The sequence below is a fragment of the Heterodontus francisci genome, chromosome 45 (genome assembly GCF_036365525.1).
Source record: "Heterodontus francisci isolate sHetFra1 chromosome 45, sHetFra1.hap1, whole genome shotgun sequence".
Classification (NCBI taxonomy): Eukaryota; Metazoa; Chordata; class Chondrichthyes; order Heterodontiformes; family Heterodontidae; genus Heterodontus; species Heterodontus francisci.
Genome location: NC_090415.1, coordinates 1801689 through 1813678, shown reverse-complemented (window position 1 = coordinate 1813678; position 11990 = coordinate 1801689). Strand labels below are relative to the sequence as shown.

The 11990-nt window shown below is 57.3% G+C and overlaps 1 long non-coding RNA gene across 4 annotated transcripts; it reads right to left on the bottom strand.

Moving 5' to 3' along the window:
* Positions 1-253: 253 nt before the first annotated feature.
* On the bottom strand, positions 254-11990 carry LOC137356197 (uncharacterized). 4 transcript variants are annotated; one of them, XR_010971017.1, is made up of 3 exons: positions 11878-11990; positions 2510-2682; positions 254-688 (listed from the first exon to the last, which is right to left on the bottom strand). It is a non-coding gene; the product is annotated as an uncharacterized lncRNA (long non-coding RNA). The 4 variants fall into 4 exon arrangements; XR_010971018.1 differs by having other exon boundaries at positions 2510-2624; positions 11878-11932; XR_010971019.1 differs by having other exon boundaries at positions 2510-2677; positions 11878-11900.

Below are 11990 nucleotides of genomic sequence, written 5' to 3'. Positions count from 1 at the left end.
GCAGCACTCCCTCAGTACTGACCCTCCGACAGTGCGGCACTCCCTCAAGTACTGACCCTCCGACAGTGCGGCACTCCCTCAAGTACTGACCCTCCGACCGTGCGGCACTCCCTCAAGTACTGACCCTGCGACCGTGCAGCACTCCCTCAGTACTGGTGTCTAAGTCACTCACTCTGTCCTCTCCAGTGAGTGATTGTGTGAGGGAGCCATTGGGTTAAATTCCGGTTCAGTTAGAGAGAGTCAGGAGCACGAGTGAGGTTTATTTTGATGGTTTTATTGGTGTTTAGGGGACAGGGTGCCCCCTCCCTTGACCTGTGGGTGGGTGCGTTGGGGTGGGGGTATCAGCATTCGAAACACACATCAATATCTTGGTTTGAAGCAAATTCCATAAAACCAGCCTTCCTCCAGCACGATGGTGTCTGGACTTGTGAATTCGTCTTCGTACCAGATGGAAAACCATGCTGTAAATCCCACTTTGATTGCAACTTTCTCGTGCGTCCGTATCATCTTCCTGCTGTCACCCTTGCCGAGTTTAAACCTGATGTTTTCTATCTCCCCATCCACGCCCCATCCGCCATCTGTCACTCTGACCTCCACGCTCGTTTTGCATAGGTTTATTATTGTGAGTTCGGGCATGGTTGAGTCTGGTCTGTGGGTGGCAGAAAGTCTCCGGGAATCGAGATGCGAACTGTGGGGGACAGAATCCCAATCCCAGTCAGCAAATCCACTCTGGCTGGCGGAAGAATGACACAGATGCAGTGGGTGGACGCCATTCAGCCCATCCTGACTGTGCTGGCTCCGCTTAAATCCTCCCCCCACTTTCTCCCTGTAAAACTTCTCTGCTCGAAGGAGAAACAACATACGAACCATAGAAAGTGCCATTATCCTCCTGCAGCCCCTGCAATTCTCATCCCCCTGTTCAAATCCCTCCAGGGTCCCTCACTGTAATCTCTATCTCTGTAATCTCCTCCAGTTCTCAGTCCCACCCACCTTCTCCCAATATTCTGCTGCTCTGTGTGTTTTCGACACAAGATCACTATTTTAACAGCTGATCTTATTCTGAAATCCTTTTCACACAAGTTGTGATTTCACCTGGGATCTGTCTCGCTCCCCTCCCCGCATGGAGACAGCTCACACTCAATCAGTTCCCTACCTCCCAACACACATCGAGAGTGAGTGAAGCACATAATTCCGGGAGGAGAGAGAGAGACACAGGAGGGCAACAGAAAGAGAGGGAGAGAGAGAGAGGAGAGCAAGTGTAAGACGGGGGGGTGTGGTGGAGAGAGAGAGAGAGAAAGACAGTGTGGGAGAGAGAGAGAGAGAGAGACAGTGTGGGAGAGAGAGAGAGAGAGAGACAGTGTGGGGGAGAGAGAGAGAGAGACAGTGTGGGAGAGGGAGAGAGAGAGAGAGACAGTGTGGGAGAGAGAGAGAGAAAGACAGTGTGGGAGAGAGAGAGAGAGAGAGAGACAGTGTGGGAGAGAGAGAGAGAGAGAGACAGTGTGGGGGAGAGAGAGAGAGACAGTGTGGGAGAGAGAGAGAGAAAGACAGTGTGGGAGAGAGAGAGAGAGAGAGACAGTGTGGGAGAGAGAGAGAGAGAGAGACAGTGTGGGGGAGAGAGAGAGAGAGACAGTGTGGGAGAGAGAGAGAGAAAGACAGTGTGGGAGAGAGAGAGAGAAAGACAGTGTGGGAGAGAGAGAGAGACAGTGTGGGGGAGAGAGAGAGAGAGAGAGAGACAGTGTGGGAGAGAGAGAGAGAGAGAGAGAGACAGTGTGGGGGAGAGAGAGAGAGAGAGAGACAGTGTGGGGGAGAGAGAGAGAGAGACAGTGTGGGGGAGAGAGAGAGAGAGACAGTGTGGGAGAGAGAGAGAGAAAGACAGTGTGGGAGAGAGAGAGAGAGACTGTGGGAGAGAGAGAGAGAGACAGTGTGGGAGAGAGAGAGAGAAAGACAGTGTGGGAGAGAGAGAGGGAGACTGTGGGAGAGAGAGAGAGAGACAGCGTGGGAGAGAGAGAGAGACAGTGTGGGAGAGAGAGAGAGACAGTGTGGGAGAGAGAGAGCGAGAGAGATAGTGTGGGAGAGAGAGAGCGAGAGAGACAGTGTGGGAGAGAGAGAGAGAGACTGTGGGACAGAGAGAGAGAGAGAGAGACAGTGTGGGAGAGGGAGAGAGAGAGAGAGAGAAAGAGACAGTGTGGGGGAGAGAGAGAGAGATGGGAGTGAGAGAGAATTGAGGAAAGAGTGAGAGAGAGAGAGGTTGTGAGAGAGTGAGAGAGACTGACAGATACAAACAGGGAGTTGGGAGACCGTGACAGACTGACAGATACAGACAGGGAGTTGGGAGACCGTGACAGACAGACAGAGACAGACAGGGAGTTGGGAGACCGTGACAGACTGACAGATGCAGACAGGGTGTTGGTGGACCGTGACAGACAGACAGGTACAGACAGGGAGTTGGGAGACAGAGGGTGGGAAATGGGTCGGAGATTCACACCATCTGCATAAGAAACATACTCACAGTGCAGTGTCGCCTGTCTGCTACGAGGAGGTAACAGTACACGGCAGTCGTCCCTTATAAAGGGTACATGGGGAAACCCCAGTCAGCTGATTTCAGAGAAATCTCAGTGCTGTAGCTGAACGAGAGAATGTTGAGTTTTGTGTTATTAGATAACATCATTTCAGAGAACTGTGCTGTATCAAAACAGGAAAAAGAAACTCGGGTAAAATAGAAACTAGACATCAGGGGGCAAAGCTTCAGCTGTGGAAAGTGACAGAGAGGATTCAGAGGGAATGCAAGGCAAACGGTGAAATTAAATTGTCAAGGAGCGTAACGAGGAATAATAAAGTATTTTCCAGACATGACAATGAGAGGAAGATGGGGATAAAGATCGGGATAACGATAGGGATAAAGATAGGGATAGGGTCACTCAGAGACGCACACAATAAACTCACACGTAATGACAGGCAGAAATAGGAAATATCTTATAAAAGATCACAGGAGATTGCAGATAGAATGGGGGGAGATAACTGATCCAATAATCGAACAGAGGGAGATGATAACTCCCGGTCTGGAGGGATTCAATCCAGGCATATTAAGGGATGTGAGTGGAATGAGATACGAGTTACTGGTGACAGATCAGTGACAGGGAAGGAGCAGGGGAGTGGGATTAATTGGAGAGCTTTATCACAGAGCTAGCACAGGCTCATTGGGCCAAATGGCCTCCGAATGGTCAGTCTGATTCCGAGAAGGGGACAGTTTAGAGGGAGCTTTACTCTGTATCTAACCCCCCCGTTTTTTGTTTTTTTTTTACATATTTACAGTTTTAAAATAACTTTATTAAAACAGATAAATAAACAAAAAAAAAACTCAAATTAAAATGCCATTCTCGGCGTCGACGATGCACTCCAGTCCCTGCGGTGCCCACCGGTCGCGGAAGGCCTCAACCGTACCGGCGGACACCGCATGCTCCTTTTCCAGGGACACCCGGGCGCGAACGTAACCGCGGAAGAGGGGCAGGCAATCGGGGAGGACGGACCCCCCGACGGCCCGCAACCTGGACCTGTGAATTGCCACCTTGGCCAGGCCCAGGAGCAGACCGACGAGGAGATCCTCCTCCCGGCCCGAGCCCCTCCGCACCGGGTGCCCAAAGATCAGGAGCGTGGGACTGAAGTGCAGCCAGAATTTGAGGAGCAGCCCCTTCAGATACTCAAATAGGGGCTGCAACCTCGCACACTCCATATAAATGTGGAACACGGACTCGTCCAGGCCGCAGAAAGTACAGCTGGCCTGGGAGTCCGTGAACCTACTTAAAAGCCTATTGCACGGGACTGCTCTGTGCAGCACCCTCCACCCCAGGTCCCCGATGTAAAGGGGGAAGACTCCCGCGTAGAGAGACCTCCATCGGGGTTTCCCCTCGCCGCCAGATGGCAACGCGGACCGCCAGGGCGTGTCCGGCCGGCTGACGAGGGCGTGGAAGTGGAGAGTGTGCAGGAACAGCCCGTACAGGAAACCCCTCCGCGCCGATTGGAATGGCACGGAGGGCATTTCCGAGAGGCGGCTCGGGTTGTGCGGGACCGGCTCCCGAGGAGGGTTTCGGGGCCTGGGTCCGATGAGCAGTTCCGGCCGAGCGGGGGTCAGCTCGGCCGGGATCGCTCCGCACTCCCGAGCCCCCTCGCCACCCGCAGTGAGGGGCGTCCCGGGGGTTTCGGCTACTCCTCCGCCCGCCGGACCGTCCCCGGAGTCGGCCGCCCGGACAGCCGAGGCGCTCTCCTCCGCCGGCGGGGGAGCGCCCTGACTGGAGGCGACCATGTTCCAGACTCGGAAAAGATCCCGGTAAAAGACAGGCAACTCCCTCAGAGAGGCGCGGCTAACGGACTCCACCGGGAGCTGCGTGTCGTCTTGAAGGCAGTGACACTGGCGGAAAAAATACGTCGCCAGCGCACACCATCTGGGAGGACGCTCGACGTACAGGTATCTCTGCAGGGTCCGAAGGCGGAGAGTCGCAGCCTGGGTGCGGACGCACACCAGCGACTGACCGCCCTCCTCGATCGGGAGACTCAGGACCGCGGCAGAGACCCAGTGTTTCCTCTTGCCCCAGAAGAAATCGACGAGTTTCTTCTGGATCTTGGTGGCAAATACAGGGGGCGGGGCCAAAGTGACCAACCGGTACCACAGCATGGAGGCCACCAGTTGGTTTATGACCAACGCTCGGCCCCTGTAGGAAAGCACTCGGAGCAGTCCTGTCCAGCGCCCCAGCCGAGCGGTGACTTTCGCCTCCAACTCCTGCCAGTTTGCCGGCCAGGCTTCCTCAGCGGGGCTAAGGTGGACTCCCAGATAGAGGAGGTGCGTGGTGCTCCACGCAAAAGGTGTCATCTCCTCCGGCAGGGAGTCCACCCGCCACTGACCAACCAGGAGTCCGGAACATTTCTCCCAATTGATCCTCGCGGAGGACGCGGCAGAAAAGGTCTGCTGGCAGTCGCGCATCCTCCGCAAGTCAACGGGATCTGTGATTGCGAGGAGCACGTCGTCGGCGTAAGCCGAGAGGACGACCCGCATGGCCGGCTCGCGCAGAGCCAATCCCGTCAACCTCCTGCGAAGCAGGCACAGGAAGGGCTCCACGCAGATGGTATACAATTGGCCGGACATGGGGCACCCCTGACGCACTCCTCTCCCAAATCGAAGGGGCGCCGTCAAGGACCCGTTAACTTTGACTAGACACTCTGCGGCGGCGTATAAAAGTCGGACCCGGGCCACGAAATGCGGCCCGAGTCCGAAAGCGCGCAGAGTCCCGAAAAGGTAATCGTGATCCACCCTGTCGAACGCCTTCTCCTGATCGAGGGAGAGAAAGGCGACCGACTGACCAGTCCTCTGGGAAAGATGGATCAGGTCCCGGACCAGGTGGATGTTGTCCTGGATGGACCGGCCCGGGACCGTGTAGGACTGGTCGGGGTGGGTCATGTGGGCCAGCACGGAGCCCAGGCGGGTAGACATAGCCCGGGCAAAGATCTTATAATCCGTGCTGAGGAGGGAGACCGGACGCCAGTTTTTAAGCAGGCGGAGATCGCCCCTCTTCGGCAGCAGGACGATGACCGCCCTGCACCACGAGAGGGGCATCTCCCCGGTCGCCAGGCTTTCCCCCAGGACCCGCGCGTAATCGTCCCCCAGGACGTCCCAGAACGCCCTGAGGAACTCCACGGTCAACCCATCCAGCCCTGGGGATTTGCCCCTCGAGAGCTGGTGGAGGGCGCCAGTCAGCTCCGCCAACGTGAGCGGAGCCTCCAATCCTTCGGCGCCCTCCGGGCTGACCTGCGGCAGGTCCTCCCACAAAACTCTGCGCGCATCCTCGCTGGACGGATCCGGAGAGAACAACGCACTGTAATAAGTACGGACCAGGAGGCCCATTCCCTCCGGATCCGTGATGGAGGATCCGTCGTCGGCCAGCAGCTCGACGAGCTGCTTACGGACCCCCCGCCATTTTTCCAGCGAGTAGAAGAAGGGAGAGGCGCGGTCCAAATCTTCCAGGATCTGGATCCGCGACCTCACGTACGCGCCTCGGGACGCTATGAGCTGCAGGTCCCTCAGCGCGCCCTTCTTCTCTTTGTACGCCTGCCACAGAGCCGGGTCCGCGACGGCATGACCGAGGCGGGACTCCAAGTCGAGCACCTCCCTCTCAAGGCGCCCGATCTCGGCTTCCCGCCTCTTGGTCAACCCCTTCGCGTACTCCTGACAGAAGACGCGGATGTGAGTCTTGCCCACATCCCACCATAGCCTCAAGGAGGGGAAGCCCCCCTGCTTCCTTCTCCAGTCGGCCCAGAATCGACAGAACGAGTCCCGAAATCGCACGTCCTCCAGCAGCCGGTTGTTAAAGTGCCAGTACGCGGACCCCGCCCGCGTGCGGAGCGGAGTGAACTCCGCCCACACCAGGCGGTGGTCCGAGCACGGCACCAGCCGCATGGAGGCCGCCGAAACGCGGGAGACGTACGCCTGCGAAAGGTAGAGGCGGTCGATTCGCGACCCCCCTCCTCCAGACCTCCACGTGAAGGCGCTGGAGTCGGGATGGAGATTCCGCCAGACGTCTACCAAGTTAAGGGAGCTGATCAGTCCCCTCAACTTCTCCACCGACGCTTGGCCGCGCTGGGGACCGGAGCGATCCCCCACCTCGAGGGTGCAGTTAAAATCCCCCCCGAGGATGATGCACTCGCCGCTATCGATGGAGCTCAAGAGAGCGGACACTTCTTCAAAGAAGCGCGCTTGCAACGCGCCGGGCCTGGGCGCGTACACGTTCACAAAGTGGAGCGGCACGCTACCCAGGCGAACGGCGAGGTGGAGCAAGCGGCCCGGCACTAGCTCCTTGACCCCCAAGATCTCCGGCTGAAAAGTCGGGGCCAACAAGATAGCCACCCCACTAGAAATAGGGGTGAGGTGACTCATGTAGACCCCACCCTGCCACTCCAGGAGCCAGGTGGCTTCGTCTCCCGGAACGGTGTGGGTTTCCTGCAGAAAGCTCACCGCGTATCTCCCTTCCCTAAGGACTGAGAGATTGTGAAATCTGCGGTGAGCCCCTCTGCTGCCGTTGATGTTGAGGCTGGCTATGGTTATCTTCATGTCAAAGGTACTTAAAACCCGTCACCAACACCTCACTGTGAGGAAGGAGTGGAAGTGCACCTGGCCCTCCACTCCCCCAGCAACCCATTGAGGAACACATTAAAACGGCGCCTCTCAACCAGTTTCACGTCCGCGCGCTTGCCCGCTATCTTAAGGGCGGCACGGACGGACTGGATGATCAGCGCCAGATTCGACCAACGGTCGAGGGCCAGCTGAACTTTATTGCGGCAACCCCTGCAAGCCGCGAGGAAATCCCGGAGTTCCGCCGTGGGGATGAGAGGAGATTCGGTGGGAGGCACGAGGGACTCCACCACCTCACTGGCGATGGAATCAAGATCATCCTCCGTGCCCCGCACCGAATCCCCATCCTCCTCCGGGTCGTCACCGCCAGCGGCCGACACATCCACCACACACTGTGGGGCGGACGTCCCGGCCGCGCCAGCTGGTCCCACCTCCGTCACGATCCCACCCCCAGGATCGATGGCGGAGGAGTCCTCTCTGGGTTCTATTGTGAAACTGGAGCCTGTCGGCACCAGCGGTTCAGGACCCCCCTCCACCTCCATCCCCAGGCCAATGAGTGGTCCAGGGGAGACAGAAGTTCCGGACTCCGGGAAACCAGCCGGAGCCGAGACTGGAGGCGGCGAGAGGAGGCCATCTCCCGCTCCGCCAGCACCCACAGGCCCAGCAGATGGGGCAGCATTCTCAGTTATAACTGGGTCGGGTGTCTCCTGGTTGGTGGTGGACTCCGGCTGGGAGGCCCGACCCTCTGGGGCCTCGCCCTCCCCTTCATTCAGGGCACCCGACCCAGTAGCAGTGGCGGAATGGACGGTTTCCCCAGGCTCCCCCACCACAAGCAGGGCCCCACTTACTCCTTCAGGAGGGGCCTCACGTACCGGGGCCATCCCCTCCCCTCCATCCTGAGGAATAGGGAGCACCTGCCCGGACTTTGCAGCCTTGGTGGTGGCGGTAGGGGGCACCTGAGGACCAGAAACAGGAGGCAGCTCCCCTCCAACAGATGGGCCCTGCACCTCAGGGCCCTGTGTTATTTCTGTGGAGGGGTGCCTTCTCCTCTTTTTCGCACTTGGGCGCGGAGACTCAGAGACCTCCATGTCATCAGAGGCCTCCGCCTCCGCACCCTTTTTTCCTTTTTTAGTCACCCTGGGCCTGAGCCCAGCCCTGGGACAGGTGGATTCCATGGGAATGGGCTTTGGGCTGAGCTCAGGCTCGGGTTGAGTCAAAGTGTCCAGGGGACGCGCCTCACGATGTTTCTTTTTTCCCCGCGTCTTCCTTCCGCTCGGACGGACGCTCCCCTCCCCGCCAGAGGCTGTGAAAACCACAGCCTCCGGAACCGACTGAGCGGTGTCTGTTGGATGTGCGGGGGGAGTGGGAGGAGGTGCTGTGGAACCACTCTGGGCCGCCGAGGTGGAGCTGGCGGCCGGGAGGTTGGGGCAGTTCTTCCGAACATGCCCCACCCCCTTGCAGACGTGGCACCGCGCCCCGTCCGAGGTCCAAAAGACGCGGTAGGCCGTCCCCTGGAACTCCACATTAAATTGGCCCTCCGTGTCCTCCTCCCCCGCCAGCTGCATAAATAACTGGCGGCGGAAGGAGTAGACATGTTGGAGGCTGTGCTCCCGAAGACCAAGCCGGACTGGGGTGATCCCCGACCTCACCTCCCCCAGATGGTGCAGGTGGGGGAGGAGGAGCTCACTGGGAATGAAGGGTGGGACGTTGGACAACATTATCCGATGCGCAGTGGCCCCCAGAGGGTCCACTGGCAGGAAGGTCCCCCCCACAGTGAGCCCTTTACTCAGGGCCAGGGACACCGCCCGCTCGGTCTTCAAAAAGAACACAGCCTTCCCATACATCTTTGAGGCCGCAACAATGGCCGAGGGGCCGACAACCGCGGCCATTGCCTTAACGCAGGCCTCAATAGACATGTTGGGGTGGGGATAGCTCTTCACCCCATGGCTGCATGTCAATAATTTAAAGGGTGACGGGGCCACGTGGGCAGCCACAGAAGCTGCAGCTGCGTAGGTAGTAGAGGGCCCCGCCACCGGTGATGAAGGGCTTGCCATGGGTCCAAGAGCTAAACCCACCCCAAATTGTGGACTTGCACACTAAATAACAGATTCACAGAAAAATTTGAAAAGACAAACAAACAACAGGTTAGTGGAGAGGCTGAGGTAAGAGAGGAGAGGCAAAGGCAGGCTGGAAGGGATGACTTGCTTTCTGGAGGTGGTGCTCACAGTACACTTAAAACAAACAGTCTTTGAAGTTGGTCTTCCGGTCTTCTGGTTGGGGGAGACGTCTTCACCTGGGTCAGCTGAAGCTGCCCAGGCACTATCTATCCCCTTCCGTCTGTTTAGCTGGGCAGCTTCAGCTGACCCAGGCTTGGCAATTGGGGTGGGGAGGGAGCTTCCCTGTGTGCTTTTGCAGCAGCACAGACTCCTGTTGAATTGGCAGCCCCACCCCTTGTTGTTCCAGCCACTTGTTCCTCCCCCAACAGTCCGAAGTAAATTACTGGTGTTCAGCACCCACCTCCAGACAAAGCCTTGTTTCCACAAAATGTCCCTTTCTTCTCTTTAATGGAGACTGTTGTTGGAGTTTTGCTCTGCTTGTTGGTAGCTGCTCTCCTTTGCTCAGTGCAGCTCCTCTCTCCACCTCTGCAACCTCCAACTGCCACCAGCACTCTCAGCTGCACCTCGTTGAGGCTCTCAACACTCAGGCTCCCAAATCAGAGAGCAGCCAATCCCAGTGCTGTACCTGTCCTGGGAGTGTTTGATGGGGGACAGTTTAGAGGGAGCTTTACTCTGTATCTAACCCCCGTTTTTTTTCTTTTTTTTAAAATTAAAAACAGAAATAAACAAAAACTCATATCAAAATGCCATTTTCAATTCACTCCAGTCCCTGCGGTGCCCACCGGTCGCGGAAGGCCTCCAGCGTGCCAGCGGACACCCCGCATGCTCCCTCTCCAGGGACACCCGGGCGCGAACGTAACCGCGGAAGAGGGGCAGGCAATCGGGGAGGACGGACCCCCCACCCACGACGGTCCGCAGCCTGGACCTGTGAACTGCCACCTTGGCCAGGCCCAGGAGCAGACCGACGAGGAGATCCTCCCACCGGCCCACGCCCCTCCGCACCGGGTGCCCAAAGATCAGGAGCGTGGGACTGAAGTGCAGCCAGAATTTGAGGAGCAGCCCCTTCAGATACTCAAATAGGGGCTGCAACCTCGCACACTCCATATATACGTGAAACACGGACTCGTCCAGGCCGCAGAAAGTACAGGCGGCCTGGGAGTCCGTGAACCTACTTAAAAGTCTATTGCACGGGACTGCTCTGTGCAGCCCCCTCCACCCTAGGTCCCCGATGTAAAGGGGGAAGACACCCGCGTAGAGAGACCTCCGTCGGGGTTTCCCCTCGCCGCCAGATGGCAACGCGGAACGCCAGGGCGTGTCCGGCCGGCTGACGAGGGCGAGGAAGTGGAGAGTGTGCAGGAGCAGCCCGTACAGGATCCCTCAGTACTGACCCTGCGACCGTGCAGCACTCCCTCAGTACTGGTGTCTAAGTCACTCACTCTGTCCTCTCCAGTGAGTGATTGTGTGAGGGAGCCATTGGGTTAAATTCCGGTTCAGTTAGAGAGAGTCAGGAGCACGAGTGAGGTTTATTTTGATGGTTTTATTGGTGTTTAGGGGACAGGGTGCACCCTCCCCTGACCTGTGGGTGGGTGCGTTGGGGTGGGGGTATCAGCATTCGAAACACACATCAATATCTTGGTTTGAAGCAAATTCCATAAAACCAGCCTTCCTCCAGCACGATGGTGTCTGGACTTGTGAATTCGTCTTCCCACCAGATGGAAAACCATGCTGTAAATCCCGCTTTGATTGCGATTTTCTCGTGCGTCCGTATCACCTTCCTGCTGTCACCCTTGCCGAGTTTAAACTCGAGTGTGGGACAGAGGAGAGACTGTGTGGGAGAGAGGAGAGACAGTGTGGGAGAGAGAGCGAGAGAGACAGTGTGGGAGAAAGAGAGAGAGACAGTGTGGGAGAGAGAGAGAGAGAGAGAGAAAGAGACAGTGTGGGGGAGAGAGAGAGAGAGACGGGGAGAGAGAGAGTGAGAGACGCATGGAGAGAGAGAGAGAGAGAGAGATGGATGGAGAGAGTGGGAGAGAGAAAGAGAGAGAGAGAAAGAGACAGTGTGGGGGAGAGAGACAGAGAGACGGGGAGAGAGAGAGAGACGCGTGGAGAGAGAAAGGCAGAGAGAAAGATAGGGCCTGTGAGAGAAAGCGAGTCAGGGGAGAGAGAAAGACAGAGAGTGAGAGACAGCGGGAGAGAGAAAGAGAGAAGGGGGTGAGGGAGAGGTGGGAGAGAGAGGGAGATGGGAGTGAGAGAGAATTGAGGAGAGAGTGAGAGAGAGATGGAGTGAGAGGCAGAGAGAGACAGAGAGAGGTTGTGAGAGAGTGAGAGAGACTGACAGATACAGACAGGGAGTTGGGAGACCGTGACAGAGAGACAGATACAGACAGGGAGTTGGGAGACCGTGACAGACAGACAGATACAGACAGGGAGTTGGGAGACCATGACAGACAGACAGATACAGGGAGTTGGGAGACCGTGACAGACAGACAGATACAGACAGGGAGTTGGGAGACCGTGACAGACTGACAGATACAGACAGGGAGTTGGGAGACCATGACAGACTGACAGATACAGACAGGGAGTTGGGAGACAGAGGGTGGGAAATGGGTCGGAGATTCACACCATCTGCATAAGAAACATACTCACAGTGCAGTGTCGCCTGTCTGCTACGAGGAACTGAAAGTACACGGCAGTCGTCCCTTATAAAGGGTACATGGGGAAACCCCAGTCAGCTGATTTCAGAGAAATCTCAGTGCTGT